General features: G+C 39.0%; 1 protein-coding gene across 3 annotated transcripts in view; it reads right to left on the bottom strand.

Moving 5' to 3' along the window:
* Nucleotides 1–6,621, bottom strand: part of NGF (nerve growth factor) — a 152,259-nt gene extending 145,638 nt beyond the window's left edge. For all 3 annotated transcript variants that reach the window (XM_077481629.1, XM_077481630.1, XM_077481631.1), the window contains exon 1: nucleotides 6,224–6,621. The gene's annotated coding sequence lies outside the window, so the exon portion shown is untranslated. The remainder of the gene's footprint in view (nucleotides 1–6,223) is intronic.
* Between the last annotated feature and the right edge of the window lie 7,704 nt (nucleotides 6,622–14,325).

The following is a 14,325-nucleotide window of genomic DNA, read 5'->3' as shown; positions in this document are numbered from 1 at the left end:
TCCTATAATACTGGAAAGGGTCATAGTCCGGTGAGGCTGAATAGCTGAGTTGAACCTGTTTTAAGAATTGCATCCTCTATTGATAAAACAGCATAGTTTCCTCGAATTGGGACTCCCGATCTTCCAGTTAACAAAATCCAGGTGATAAGGGCATACGATCTAACAATGCTTTCACTCTGTTTCCAAGCTTCTGTAGCCCTCTGGGCTTCAGTAAATAGCAGCAAAGCAGAAGTGGTGTTGAGGTATTGGTGGGAGGAGGAGGGACCACCCAAGAAACAGATCTTGCAGGGTGGTGGGCTCTAGCTAGGAAAGGGGAGTGTACTAACCTTGACTATCCCTTTAAAATAGATCATCTGAAATGTAGAGCACACAGAACAACATGTTTTTTTTTTTTTTTTGGGAATAATAATGTCATTCATACTGATGTAAGATGTCTACTTTGCCCTTAGGTCTGTAAACTGAACATTTGAATATGTGCCGTGTGATAAACATTTGTTTGTATGCTGTAGCTATGTTTGTGCATGTCTTTATTTTTCATCATTCAAATAATGTCTACCTTAGCCTTACGATGCATGTGAGTTATTTAACAAAATCTCTCTTGATGAATGGTGGAACTAATTCTCATTCACAGCACAAATTTGATTAGGCTATAATAAATATTTTTACTTTTCTTTGCTAACATCACTTAGATTCTACTCACAAAGAAAAAAAAGTTGGAGAGGAACTTATATTCCCACTCACAATATCAATCAAATGGTTGCCTTCATTTTCTAACAAATGACAAATGGAATTTAAAAAATATGTGAAGCAAATCCAAGATTAAATCAGACCCGCAGAAATATGCCAACCTGTCAGCAGACCTCCATTCATCTCAATAATGAACACAATTTCCTTCAGGACACTATGTGTAAGCTTATATTTGAACATCAGCAGATAGAAAACACAACTCTATCCTGCACCATTATCTGTTCGCATAAGGACAGATGGAGATGACAGCCAATGATAGGTCACAAAATTGATGATGTGCATGACAGCATAAGGGCAACCAATTTTTAGCACCAGCCCCATGGGATTATAGGGAGCACTGCATAAACCAAACTGACAAAATTAAGAAATACACAGGACAGACGTATTGGGCTACAAAATTGGTGGTGGCGCTTTATTATCAGAATTTAAAACGAAATTGATATTTAACTATCAAGTAAAGGAATTTGTTGAAAAAACAGTTTAACCACTAAAACTCTAACTATAGAAATCAAAATAAAATCTAACTCCTCCGAGAAGATGACACAGCCACATAAAGGTGAGGGCAGGATTACGCAAAAGAGAAACTGTTGAGTGGCACCTACAGTATCTTATCAGTCCTTTGTAGAAGTGAGCAGCACCTTCTAATAATCTTTCATAGAACAGTAAGTTAGTGATAGATATATAGTATAGATTTAGGTTTGTCCCAAGCAAGTTTGAATTGTTGACTGACTCACTACCCCTGCTGGAAGTCTATTTCAATTACTAAGTACTATTTCTGTAAAATAAACCTTTCTAAGATGAGTTTCAAGCTTTCTTTCTGCTAGTTTGAGGTCATGTCCCCGTATTCTTAATCATGGCTCCATATTGAAAATACTACCCTCTTGAACATTATTCACCCCCTTGATATATTTAAAGGTTTCGTGCAGGGTTGCCAACCTCCCGCAGCATTTTTTACTGACAAAACATGGAAAATTTACTGTTGGAGCACATTTGTTACTGGCAACTTGACAAATTACAGAACTCCTATTGAAAACTAACACAGTGAATATTTGAACAGTATAAACATGATATGGAAGCACTGACAATATCTATAACAAAGTAATTTACTTGATTTACACTTAAAATGTTGGCAACCCTGGTTTCGTATCACCCCTTTCCCTTCAATCCTCCAGACTGTACATATTAAGTTCATGCAGTCTCTCCTGATATGTTTTATCCCTAAAAAAATCTTCTCCATGTCAGCTTCATGTGATCCCAAGGTGACAAGAGAAAAAAGACAGGAGAACATATGGGCACTGTCACCATCCCTTGAGGGGAAGGGTTTAAACTCATGCCCCCATTTTTTCATTATAATAAAATAGGGTCCAATTCAGGTTGCTAATTTAAGGTTAAAGTTTAGTTACCAGTTTGCACTAAAATACGCCTTAACATTCAGTATCTGTTGGCAACCACCTCTATTCCTTCATCTAAAGAAATATGCCATATGTCAGATTTTTACATAAGCTGAAAAACATTAGCTCCACATCAGCTGTAGTTAAATAAAAAAGATTATAAAAAAAAAAAAACAGCCAGCCAATGAACAAGTTTATATAGCAAATGTACCAGACTAAGGTTATCACTCAAAATTAAAGTAGAAGGAAAGGCTAACATGACCAAATATTGCCTCCGCCCTGCTTGAATGCATATAGTTTGTAAAACAACTCAGAGTAAATAGCTTTTTTTAAAAAAAAATGATTTGGAGCAGTCATGTGATCACACAGCTCCAGCTCCCCGGTGCCAATAAACGGATGCTGTGGATGGTGGGAAAGATTGTTGGCAATAGGGGAGCATTGCAAACTAATGGGTGATGTCATGGCTCTGTGCAATTTAGCCCTGTGGTGGAGCCACTCGTTGACACAGGGGAGCTGGAGCTGTGCCATCATGTGACTGCTAGGGTGGAGGAATTAAAGGTTTTTTAAAGGAATACTCCACTTTTTGGACCATATTACACTTATACTTAGGGTGTATCATGCAACATGGTGCAAATGGGACCCCAAGCTCAAGCTGCTCCCTTTCCCCCTGTGAGAGCATGCTATGATTCTTCTCCCTTGCAACAGCTGTCACTTTTGCCTTTTTCCTTCCACTTTAAGACTTGTAGGGTCATAGGAACAATATTAGTTGTTTACAATAAGTAACCATAGCAATTATTTTGTATCCTGAAGCAAACTTCTGATTGGTTTACTGCCTACCAATGCTGCTTACAGATTGCATATTCATTCAAATTAACAAAAAAATTATTGAATTGTATTTTTACATATACAGTCTTCACATCAGGCCATTTACGAAACTGCCTTGGGTAATAGAAAAGAGGCATATCAAAGATAAGTGACAGAAAAGTAAAATTTCTTAAATTACTGTAACTGTGTTTTATTGAAAATTAGAACATGATCCAGTACTCCATTTGTAAACACACAGCAATTTCCAATGCAGCTAAATAGCCATGCCCCCAGTTGGGTGTCAATCAAGCTGTCCTTTCTGGATTCATAAAATCATTTTATGTTTCCCTTTATTAGGCAGGGCCTAGAGAAGGATGATCTAGGGCACCCTGTAGTTGATATGGTGTATATAGGTATTCACATTACAAGCAAAATTCACAAGTCTATTCACAAATGGCTCTTCTCGTCACCTATAGCAACTTACTTTAATGAAACACCAAGAAACTCCCAGCAATACAACTAATGTTTGCGCAAAACTTCCACTGCCACCTTTGAATTTCTAAACAGAATATGCTCAGTGTTGGTAAATATCACATTGCCTGATGGAATGTAGAGTAAACTTCCTAATTGAAATAATGACATCCGGGTAGCACTTAGGTTGGTCATACACAAACAGATATCAACTCTTAGAAAGGGATCCTTCTATTAAAACATTTTGTTTCCACCCAATTACATTCTGCAGTTTATCATAACTTTTAGACCCCTTTCACACTGGAGTGGTTTTCAGGTGCTTTAGCCCTGGAAATAACCTCTGCTAAGTGCCTGAAAACCGGCTCTCATTCATTCAAGTGTGACTTTTCACACTGGGTCGGTGCGCTTGCAGGACGTTTCCTGAAAAGTTCTGCAAGCAGCATCTATGGGGCAGTTTGGGAGCGCAGTATTTAGCTCTCCCAAAATGCCCTGCCCATTGGAATGAATGGGCAGTGCTTCAGAAGCTCCTGAAAAGTGCTTCCGAAGTGCGGCAACACAGGAGTTTTTAACCCCCTAAATTTTTATCCCCCGCAAGAAGCCCAAAAAGTGCCTCTTAAACAGCGCTAAAGCACAGTTAAAATGGGCGGCTGTGCTCCCAAAGTGAAAGGGGTCTTTCCAACCAAACTGAAATTTGGAGGATTATAAGCACTAGGGTTGTGCTTTGAGATTTCTATAACACTTGCAGCATCTAGATGTCATCAGAACATTGAAATATCATTTGCCAGCTGCTTTCTAGGTGGCTTTCCACTACAATTGTTTTCTTTCATCAATGGTATAAATTGCAACCCCACGTTAGGTCTACATTTCAGGATGATAACAGGAAATTACTTTAAGATGCTTCAATAGATAGACATTGTATAGAATTCTTTCTTAAAGGAATTTCAATACTATTCACTAATGCCAAACCACTAGTACTTTTATTGCTTCTTACAATCACCCACAAAGTATGTGTACTGTACACAGCATAAGCCCATCCAAGGTGTACAAAAATGCACAAATCACAGCTTTGCTGACATCTGTTGCTGCATTCAGGCGGAGTAGTTAATTACTACTGGCAAAGAATCCAGGGCTAGTATGGGAACAATCCAACCCTCCAAGCTGTCTCTGTTACTCTTGTCTGTAACCATTTCATATAAAAAAAAAAAATCAAGTGATATGTGCCTTTGGCATCAACAGAACATCCCTTTCCAGGCATGTGCTGTATACAATAGGCACACTTGCTCTGCAGACTACTACACTACAGTCATCTTATTATAGAAATGAGCTCCAGACTGCCAACAGATTGATTTTATGTTCCTTTTTTTTCCACTGACTTTTTTTTTCTAGAGTATCCCTTTGTTTCATCAAAAACCACAGCATATTGAACACAATACCTCTATGGCAACGCTGGCTTAATATCATGATGTTGCTGAACATTACTTTAAAAAACTGGACGTAAAGGGCACTCCACCCCTATTTTGTCATTACTTTCACACCCTGCCGCAAAGTACAATTTTCAGCCTTGTTTCACAGTCAAATTCTTAAAAAAAAAAAAAATCACAAACTAAAGCCCCAAAAAGGAAAAACAATAATGCTTTTTAATATTTAAAAAAGTATATTACGTGTTAAGTGTAGCGTGCTGAAAACCTGAATTACAAGTTGTAATTTGTTAGATGTGTACCGTGCATATTTATAGGAGAATACAACACCAGGTAGAATTTGAAAACCAGCATTACCCAGTTTCTGGCGTAGCTACAAGCTGGCAGACTTTACCTTGTCTAATACCCTACAAGCCTTAACTTAATGCGCTTTAATGCGTGAAAACACCCAACGTTTATCCGGTAAGAAGTTACTTTGCTATCCACCAGCTTTGCAGGCGGAACACTGGCAACAAAAGAAGATTACGCAGAACAGCAAGCACTTAATAACAAGCTCTTCTTAACTCTTGATGGAGTTTGGATGTCATTTTGATGCGTGCCACGGTGCCAGGTGACAAGGAGTTATGTGCCTGCTACGCATGTTACGACGCATTGGCATTACAAACCTACTGGGCACTGCTCTGCCTTTTTCGAAGGGTTAATTAATAGTATTATAGAAGACGGTTTACCTGTAGCTTTACCACACCTAGGATATTTCCTAAAATATTCGAAACTTCTATTAAAAAGTAGGTTGTGTAAAAAAAAAAAAAAAAATTTTATATATATATAATTTTCAATTAATAATTATATATATATAGCTAGATAGATAGATAAATAGATAGATCTATCTATCTATCTATCTATCTATCTATCTATCTATCTATCTATCTATATATATATATATATATATATATATATATATATATATATATATACATATATATAAAATGTTTTTATAATACCTGCCACAAAATTCTGAAAACATTTTATATTATATAATGTATTAGGCTTCCAGTTTGAAACTGAAAAGGAGGGGGTATGAAATATATAAAGAAGAATTACAAAGGGAATGCAGAAAATGCCCTAATATAGGATTCTTGTCTCAAAACAGACTTCTAACAAGATTTGCTGAAGGCTTGAATGTAATCCAGCGAAGCAAAAAGCTTCAGGGTTAGGAGTGCCTGAAACATTCGAGAAGTGCTGCAGCCTACAATGCAAACTGTGTCTTGTTCCGAATCAGTGCAGAAACATGTAACATAAGGTTGTATTTAGTGTTCGCAATACTGAAAACTTTGAAGCCCATGTAAGTCTATGAGTGGTCAGATACTGAAGCATGCAAGGTTTATTTCTCACCTGTGCCTGTGTAGAAGTGAGAGTTACAAGGTGCTGAAATCCTGGATGATCCAATGGTTTCGTAGTCTCTCACAGTCCAGTCCACAAAGTGCTTTGAAACCCAGCTGAGCCATTCACATGTCTGTCCTCTCATTCACTGGTTCAGGAGTTAGGAGCTCCAGATCTAGGGCTGACTCATAAGGCAGGATAGTTCTTCAAGGTCCTAGTGCCTTTCTGACATAAACCAGGTGTGTGATTCAAATCCTTTTCTTTTTTTTTTTTTTCACCTCTCTGTACAGCAAGCGCAGGGATATTCCAATTTTTATTCAAGTGACATCTACGAAACTAGAAAGTCAGGAGAGACAATAGCACGGCTTGCGCATAAACATGCAGATCTCGAACGCATCCTCCTCTAGTCTGCAGAAGAACAGCTGATAATAACCCCCTATAGTGACAGTGGCGTTTAAACTGGGATTACGTCTAAACCTATCAGCTTCAGCCCAGCGGTGGTGTTTTCAAATAATCACTAGTCAAAATGATTTAACCCTTGACACGCTGCAGAGAATGGCGAGAATAATGTGAAGAGGAAACGAGCGACGCTGTTTATTTTTGTTTGGGCAGAGCGAAAGCTAACAAATTGATTTTGTTTCCTCTGTCACATAAATATTGTTGAGCTTTTCATAACGGTGCAAATAAATTGCTATTCCACAGAGCTTGCAGTCTTTACCATCCTCCAGTTTTTGTTTTTCACATGGTAAAAAAAAAAAGAATACTTGTTTAATTCATATCAGCATTCTAACAGCAGAGCTCACAATCTAATGTTATAACTGCAATTGCTACCATTGATACTGTTTTAAAATGCAGGGCACAATAAGGAATTTAGTAGTTTATGGGGGGGGGGGGGGGGAGGAATTTAATAGAAAATGTCTCTTTATGCAGTTTGATGGCCTGGGGTTTGTGCCTTTGCCTGTGTTTGTAGAAGGAAATACAACATATACACTGGGGCAATATACTTGTGTCAAAAGCACCCCTGCTGGAAGTAAACCCAGGACTTCAGTGCGGCAAGACAGCTAAAACTGAGCTACTATGCTACAATAATGTACAGCCATTATTTAAAGATCTGGGTTAATTCTTGTTATTGCTAGGGAAAGACGATATGGTTGCTATCGATTACTACAGCTTTGCAATATTATATATAAAGCTATACATGTGCATTACAATAAGCTAAGTGGTTAACAAAAATATATCACTATTATTAAAAGAGAAGTATGGAGTTAATAAAAAAGAAAAATATATACTCACCTAGGTGGCCACAACATCGATCCTATGCTGTATCGGTCCCCCCGCTGGCTCTGTAGTGAAAACTGAGTGATTAAACACTGCTGATCGCTCTGGTCTCTCCCTCCACTGTGAGCAGAGAGCTGGGACTGTCAGTCAGCAGCTCTCAGCTGTCCCTGTGGAGGGGGCAGGAAGGGTCGACTCAAGCTCTCGGCGGATTGCTGAGAGGCTGAGTCAGATTTCTGGGTAGATCCCGACCATATGGTCATAATCTTTTCAAAGCCTGGACCGATTCTGACGTCAGCCAACAGCGGGCTTCAGCCCACTGTCAGCTGAAAACAGGTCACAGGAGTGCAGAATGAACTGCCCTTCTGTGATCCACAGGAGACATACAGCCAAAAAAGCTTTGGCTATACTTCTCCTTTGGATCTTGCACCTAATAAGCAAGATTACTTATTTTGCATGCCACACCTCCACCTAACTAAAATGTCGTGCCCTATTAAACTGCAAAACAAAACCTTTAGGGGAAAGATGTTAGATAATGTACTTACCTTTCCCCTAGCTTCTGCTTATGGGTCCTATACAAGGATGACCTCATCATTCTTCTGGTGAGATCCTGAGGAATGATGAAAAGACTAAATCTCTTTAGATCCTGCACTGTTCTTCAGTGTCTTTTCACATGAAATATGTAGCATTCCCGGGGATCTCGCTGGCAGGATGCTGACCTCACTCACTGCACTATGGAAGCTGTGAGAAAGGTAAGTATATGATCTATTTCTCCCTTCTCAGGTTTTGTTTTTAAACTTAATAAGTTGTTTTAGGAAGGGGAAGGGGCACCACACTGCTAGAAGTGAACCCCACCTCCCCGTCTTGCTACTGACCCATCACTAAGATGGGAGATCTCGCTAACTAATAAGGAGGTGCAACAGGCAAGACTAGGCTCTTGACTGGCTAAGTTGACCAATGTTTGCACTTCAAAACAATGAATTATTTGGGGGGACTTGGAAATTGGACCATGCATGCAGGCACCTAAAGGTAACCACTATACCATATTGGCCGTAGCTTTTTTGTTTATAAAGTCTATAGGCTTAGTTTAATAATTTTAATAATTTGGGTACTGCATACTATTTAAAGTTGAGCTATGGACTCTGTTTAAAAAATATATTCTGTAGCACTTAATTAGAACTGCATCTCTTTTCTCTTAATCCCCCTGCAAGTTCCCCAATTGCCTGTTGATCCTACCAGTGAAGTCCACCTAATGCAGCTTCCTGTGATTGTATGGCAATGATGCTGCACTGCCCCTTATTCAGTGCAGAGTTGTCACTCTTCGGGTGGCATGGCCTGCACCTGTCACTGCCGATTTACTAGCCTGGAACTTGTCAATCAGCATCTGGCCATACCTAGTCCTGCCCCCCACCTTTTTGATTCTCAGAACCACCTTTGTTGCAAAAAATCACTTCCACTGTGAGCTGCAGTGTCTGGGCGGGGGAAACGTGTGAGGAACAAATGAAGAAACATGTGGCTCAGTCAGGGAAGGTAAATTAAGTTTCTGTTTACTTTATGAGACTTTTACATCCTACAGTAGCTGAATTTAGTACTTGTTCAGACTGCCTTACAGGAGCTTTTAATTGTAATGTAATGACTAAAGCCCGAGAAATTAGCATACTGTAAATCCTGAAGTCATTTGACAGAAGATGTTTGCTCTCTGACCATATTTCTATATATTATGTAAATTTATAAATATTAAGAAGGATGTAGGAAAGAGGTATACATTATTCAGGAAATTAAAAGTCACAAATATTATTGTACATATTTGACCCCATCACACCCAAGGGTAAAACAAATCTTAATGCCTAAGCCCAATTTTGAAACTTTGACATGTGTTAGTAAAACTGTACATATCATCACAACTACTTTCTGCATCCAGGTGGATTATACTTTGTTTTTTTTTCAGGACAAATTGGGCTTTCATTTGGTGGTAAATGCTAATGTTTATCTCCTGATTTATTTTAATTATCAAAGGAAAATGGCCTGAAATAGTAAAAATTTTTTTTTTTTAAAATATAGCTGTATATTTCTTGCTACTACCATAATCTACCACCAGAGAACAAACCAAAACAAAATTCTCCTGCTCCTAACGGTCGCAGTGATACCACATATGTGTATTTTAGTTTGTACCCGTAGTACAGCCTAGAAACACATTTTTCTTTTTTTTATCCTACCTAAAATACATTAACACTGACACTGATACTAATGAAAAAAAAAAATCCTGTCCAAAAAATAATGCCCCTGACCTTGACCTCGACCTTGACCCAAACACTAACCCTGGCACAGATCTTTTTTTTATTTTTTTATTTTTTTTTATTATTATTATTATTTCCTACACACACATTTTTTTCTCTCTCTCTCTCTCTCTCTCTCTCTGCAAGGACATAAAAAGATACAATGTATCTTTCTCCTTCATTCACAGAGACAGAAAACATGGAGTAGGCTTAACAGTGACTGATCACTGTGATAGCCAATCAGAGGCTATCACAGCGATCAGAAGTAAGTAGTATACCGCTCAAGGTTGACAGCCCTATGCTTCACGGTCACTGTACAAAACAAGGATACCAGCCATGCATGCAACAGGAAGCATGTAGTGAATAAAAATCTGGATGGCCGCACTCCAACAAAATCACCTTTATTAATCCATAAAAATTGTATGTGCCAGTCCATACAGCAAACAGGTGACAGAATATACAGTACAGCTAATGCATATCACACATCCTCTGGTGTTTAGTCATAGCTGAGATTTTTATTCACTACGATCCTATCCAAAACTTCCTATCATAGCAATCGGCTGACCCAGAATCAGATGTTTTGGGTCCCAATCGCCAGAATGGGGCCTGGGGCTCTCGTTTAGAACCTGGTCTCTGTGCTGGGAGCACACAATGCAAAGTGCTCCCAGCACAAAGGGAGATGCATAAATATGCAGCCCCATGGAAAAAAGCCCAGTCCAGTAGGGCAGCATATTTGTGTTATGTTGGCACCAAGGGGTTAATGGTACTCTAAACCTTCTTACAACATACCTGCACCTTGTGTTTTTCACCTGCATAAGATGTGCATTGATCATGTGGTTTCAAGGTGATATTTATTGCCCTGTACACACAGCCTATAGTACAGTAAATCTTTCCAGTCTAGTGTCAAACATTTCTGTTTGTGTTCAAACATGAGGCAGGTGTCTGTAGTCTGAGAACTGACATTTTCTGTGAAGAAACTGCATATCCCACAATTCCTGGGTCTCTCTGTCTAGTGGTCTGCAGGTGAGATCTAAACAGTAATTAGAGCTGACACAGACACAAACAGGCAGGTAAATGAATGGAGGACATATCTTTCATCACATTACACTCCAAATGCAATGCAAGCCAGATGATGTGGTGACCCAAAATACAAATTGCCTGTCCCTTTAGCAAATATGGACAAGTTACATAAAAGAATCCATCAACATGGAGAATCAATCAGCCACAGCACTACATAATGCAGCCACAACATGTAAGCCCATCATTAAAAGGTTGTCCAAACAACAAACAACACAGCGAATATAACTACACTAATACCTAGTTAAAACAACAAAAACATTTTTAAAGTGTACAATGACTCCTGTAAAAACCTTTTTTATTTTTGATGGGACTGGGAGAGCTTTAGAATCTTACCATTTATTATGTAGCTTTAGCTGAGAGGATTCTACTTCTTTATCTGTGTAGTTACCTGGACAAGAATTGAAGGGAGACTCTCTGATGGGTACACAGACATCAACATAAGTATTTTTTTCTGCTAGAGCAGATAGAGGTTAAAGCCCCAGTAAATTTTTATAGCCGTCTTTGCCTCTTTTGGGAAAGCCCTTGTCATTTTTTTTATCTTCACAATGACAGAAAGTGAAAACAAATCTCCAGGCTCAGTTCACAAAGCTTTACACAAGGATAGGGATTTTTACTTTCAGCTATGTGACTGTAACTTTCAAGTTTTATTAGCCTCATTCATTAGATAAAATTAACTGTGTGATGGGATAATCTGTAGTTTGTAAAACCTGGTTAAATGTGGGGTAAGTGGATTCTTGTAAGGTAGATAAATACTGTGAATCCTGATTCAAAGACCAAGCACATTTCCAGCTGGAGTATGTTCATGTAGACTTTGTTATCTCTCAACAAAAGCTACAAATATTCCATATGTCAATCACATTATTAATACAATATATTGATGCTTGATGTATAAATGATCACATTGCTTGTCTTTTAATATCATTTAATAAAGAAGATGTATTTTTTTAACGTATTACTTTTTCATTACCATCATTTTTGTATACCCTGCCCTGAAAAGTCCTTGTTACATATTTGTTGTCGGAGACGATCCTTGTAGGCAGAATAGCGTAGAATTCCCCACTGATTTGTACATTCCTGAGCAGCTTATATCTTAGCAAGTCAATGATTTATATCATTTAAGTTGGTTTTAATTTAAGCAAGAACTGCTGGATTTCTTTGCGTTCTGACTGGTTGGCGCTTCTGTGAGGTCATGGTAGTGGCTCCTAGCCAATCAGCTTCCTTTTGGCTGCTCTCTCACAAGCTACTAAGTGAAAACATGGGCTTTACAAGAATTTCCCATGATGATTGAAACATGGGAATTTGAAAATGAAAACCTTACAACTCTGACATTATGGCTTTGAAATAAAACTATTTCTACTAGTAAGTTTTACTGAGCACTATAAAGTGTTTACCCGTGCAAACCTATTTGGTGAGGCAAAGGCCATTCTACTAGAAGCAGTAACCCCTGGCAAACAAATTGAATGAATCTTACTTTACTTCAATAAACTGAAACCCTTCTGGTTGTGAGCAGTTACATTAGAATGTACATTACATTTTCTTTTTGTACAAGCTTAATTGAAGAATTTCAATTGACATGCTTTTTAAATACTCCACTTTATTTATTTTGGCCTCAACGATGCTTTACAAATACTGTATAGCGTACATTCACAACAGTCATTGCCCTAAAAGAACCTGTAATATAAGGTCCCTATCTCTCATGCATACGTACACATAATAGAACCAATTTAGATAGGAGTCAGTTAACCTATCAGCATGCCTTTGGAGTGTGGGAGGAAACCAGAATACTCAGAGAAAACCCACACAAGCACAAGGAGAACATGCAAGCTTCATGCAAGTAGAGTCCTGGATAGGATTTTTACCAAGAGCCCCAGTGCGTCAAGGCAGAAGTTCTAACCATTTAGCCCCTGTGCTCTTTCAATAAAGAAAAAAAAACAGTTCACAAGATTACAGAATAGCCATGAAGACAATTATATGGGAAAACATTGGGAATATATAACATTACCTATTATTGGGCTATTTTATCTAAGGTTATTCTCTTTACAGATGAAATTAAACCTCTTTTTGGAGGTGTCATTGCTGACCTCCTTAAAATGCTTGTTTCCTGGCTGTCTCTGTCCTCAATACTTTTTAAATCACTAAACAGGAACATGCATGTAACAAGTGAAGTCAGAGGTTAGCCAAAACTCTTGATGTACCTACCCAGGGCTTTTTTTCAGCTGGAGTTTGGTGGAACTTGGTTCCACCACCTCTAGCTCATGCCGTCTCCTCTCTGTTCCCAACTAATCAGTTATAAACCCAGAAAACTGGCTTCTAGGTTTACAAGTGACAGCTTATCTACTAATGGCTCCCAAGGATCTTATTCCCTGAGCTGCTCCCACTGAGTGCAGGATGGGGACAAGGGAGATGCCGATGTCATGTGGATGCAAGTGAGAGAGTCAGAGCCGCCTACAGTGTGCGGGGAGGTACTAGAGCCGGCTGGGTGCTACAGCTTTATACAGTAACAAAAGTAAGATAGGTAGAAGATGGTGGAGCTTTTAAGGAGGGGGGAGAAGATTGGGACATTGGAGCGGGGGGTGGAATGCAGAGGTCAGAGCTAAAGAGGGGTGATTGGATGCAGAGATAAGCAGCAGTGAAAGAAAGCTGCACTCTGCACTCTATGTGTAGCATACCAATAAACTCTGCACTCTGTAAGCAGCACACCCCTAAACCCTGCACTATGCATGTAGCGCACTCCCAAATTCTGTACGTAGTTCACCGCTCTCTCTTTGTAACCCCGAACTCTGTACATAATGCACTCCCGGTATTTAATGCCCCTTTAAGAACCTCCCACTGTTAGTGAAATTTGACCACATCCACTATTTGATGTGGATTGGAGGCTGTGTGTGTGTGAGTGTGTGTGTGTGTGTGTGTGGGGGGGGGGGGGGGGGGGGGTTGGGAAGTCATGGTTGAGTTTCTGCGCCTCTTTTCTGAGAAAAAAAGCCCTGTGTATACCTGTTCTTTATCAGTGACTCAAAACATTTCAAAGATCAAATCAGCCTTTAGTTCAAATCGACTGAATACATTCCAGATACAACAAAACAAAAGGTATTCAGAGTACCCGCCTGAGTAGAAAAGCTTATGTCCTGCCAGTAGCTTTCAGAATAAAATGCTTGTTCCCTGGGCAGAAACAGTGGTCTCTCTACAGAGGTCTGACACACCCCCTGTTGTTTAAGACTTATAGATTTGCAATCAGCAGTGAGCATTAGATTTGTTCATTTGAGAACTATGTATAGGTCTGACTTAGCAGGGACTTGTTGTAGCTCAGAGTTCAGAAGTGGCAGCATATATATTTACTCACAATAAAAATCCTTTAAAAAGGTTTCTCACCTTTCCCACTGGTCCCTCAGAAACCTTCTGCTACAATAGACCCTGGCATGATGGAGAAGGAATTGTGGATATTCATCTCTGCTCTGTTTCCTTTTATAGCACCTGAAAATACAGGAA

Source organism: Lithobates pipiens, unplaced genomic scaffold (genome assembly GCF_037356315.1).
Source record: "Lithobates pipiens isolate NorthernLeopardFrog02 unplaced genomic scaffold, aLitPip1_a1.2 Scaffold_16, whole genome shotgun sequence".
Classification (NCBI taxonomy): Eukaryota; Metazoa; Chordata; class Amphibia; order Anura; family Ranidae; genus Lithobates; species Lithobates pipiens.
The sequence above is the reverse complement of the archived record's forward strand: the minus strand, read 5'-3'. Positions and strand labels throughout refer to the sequence as shown.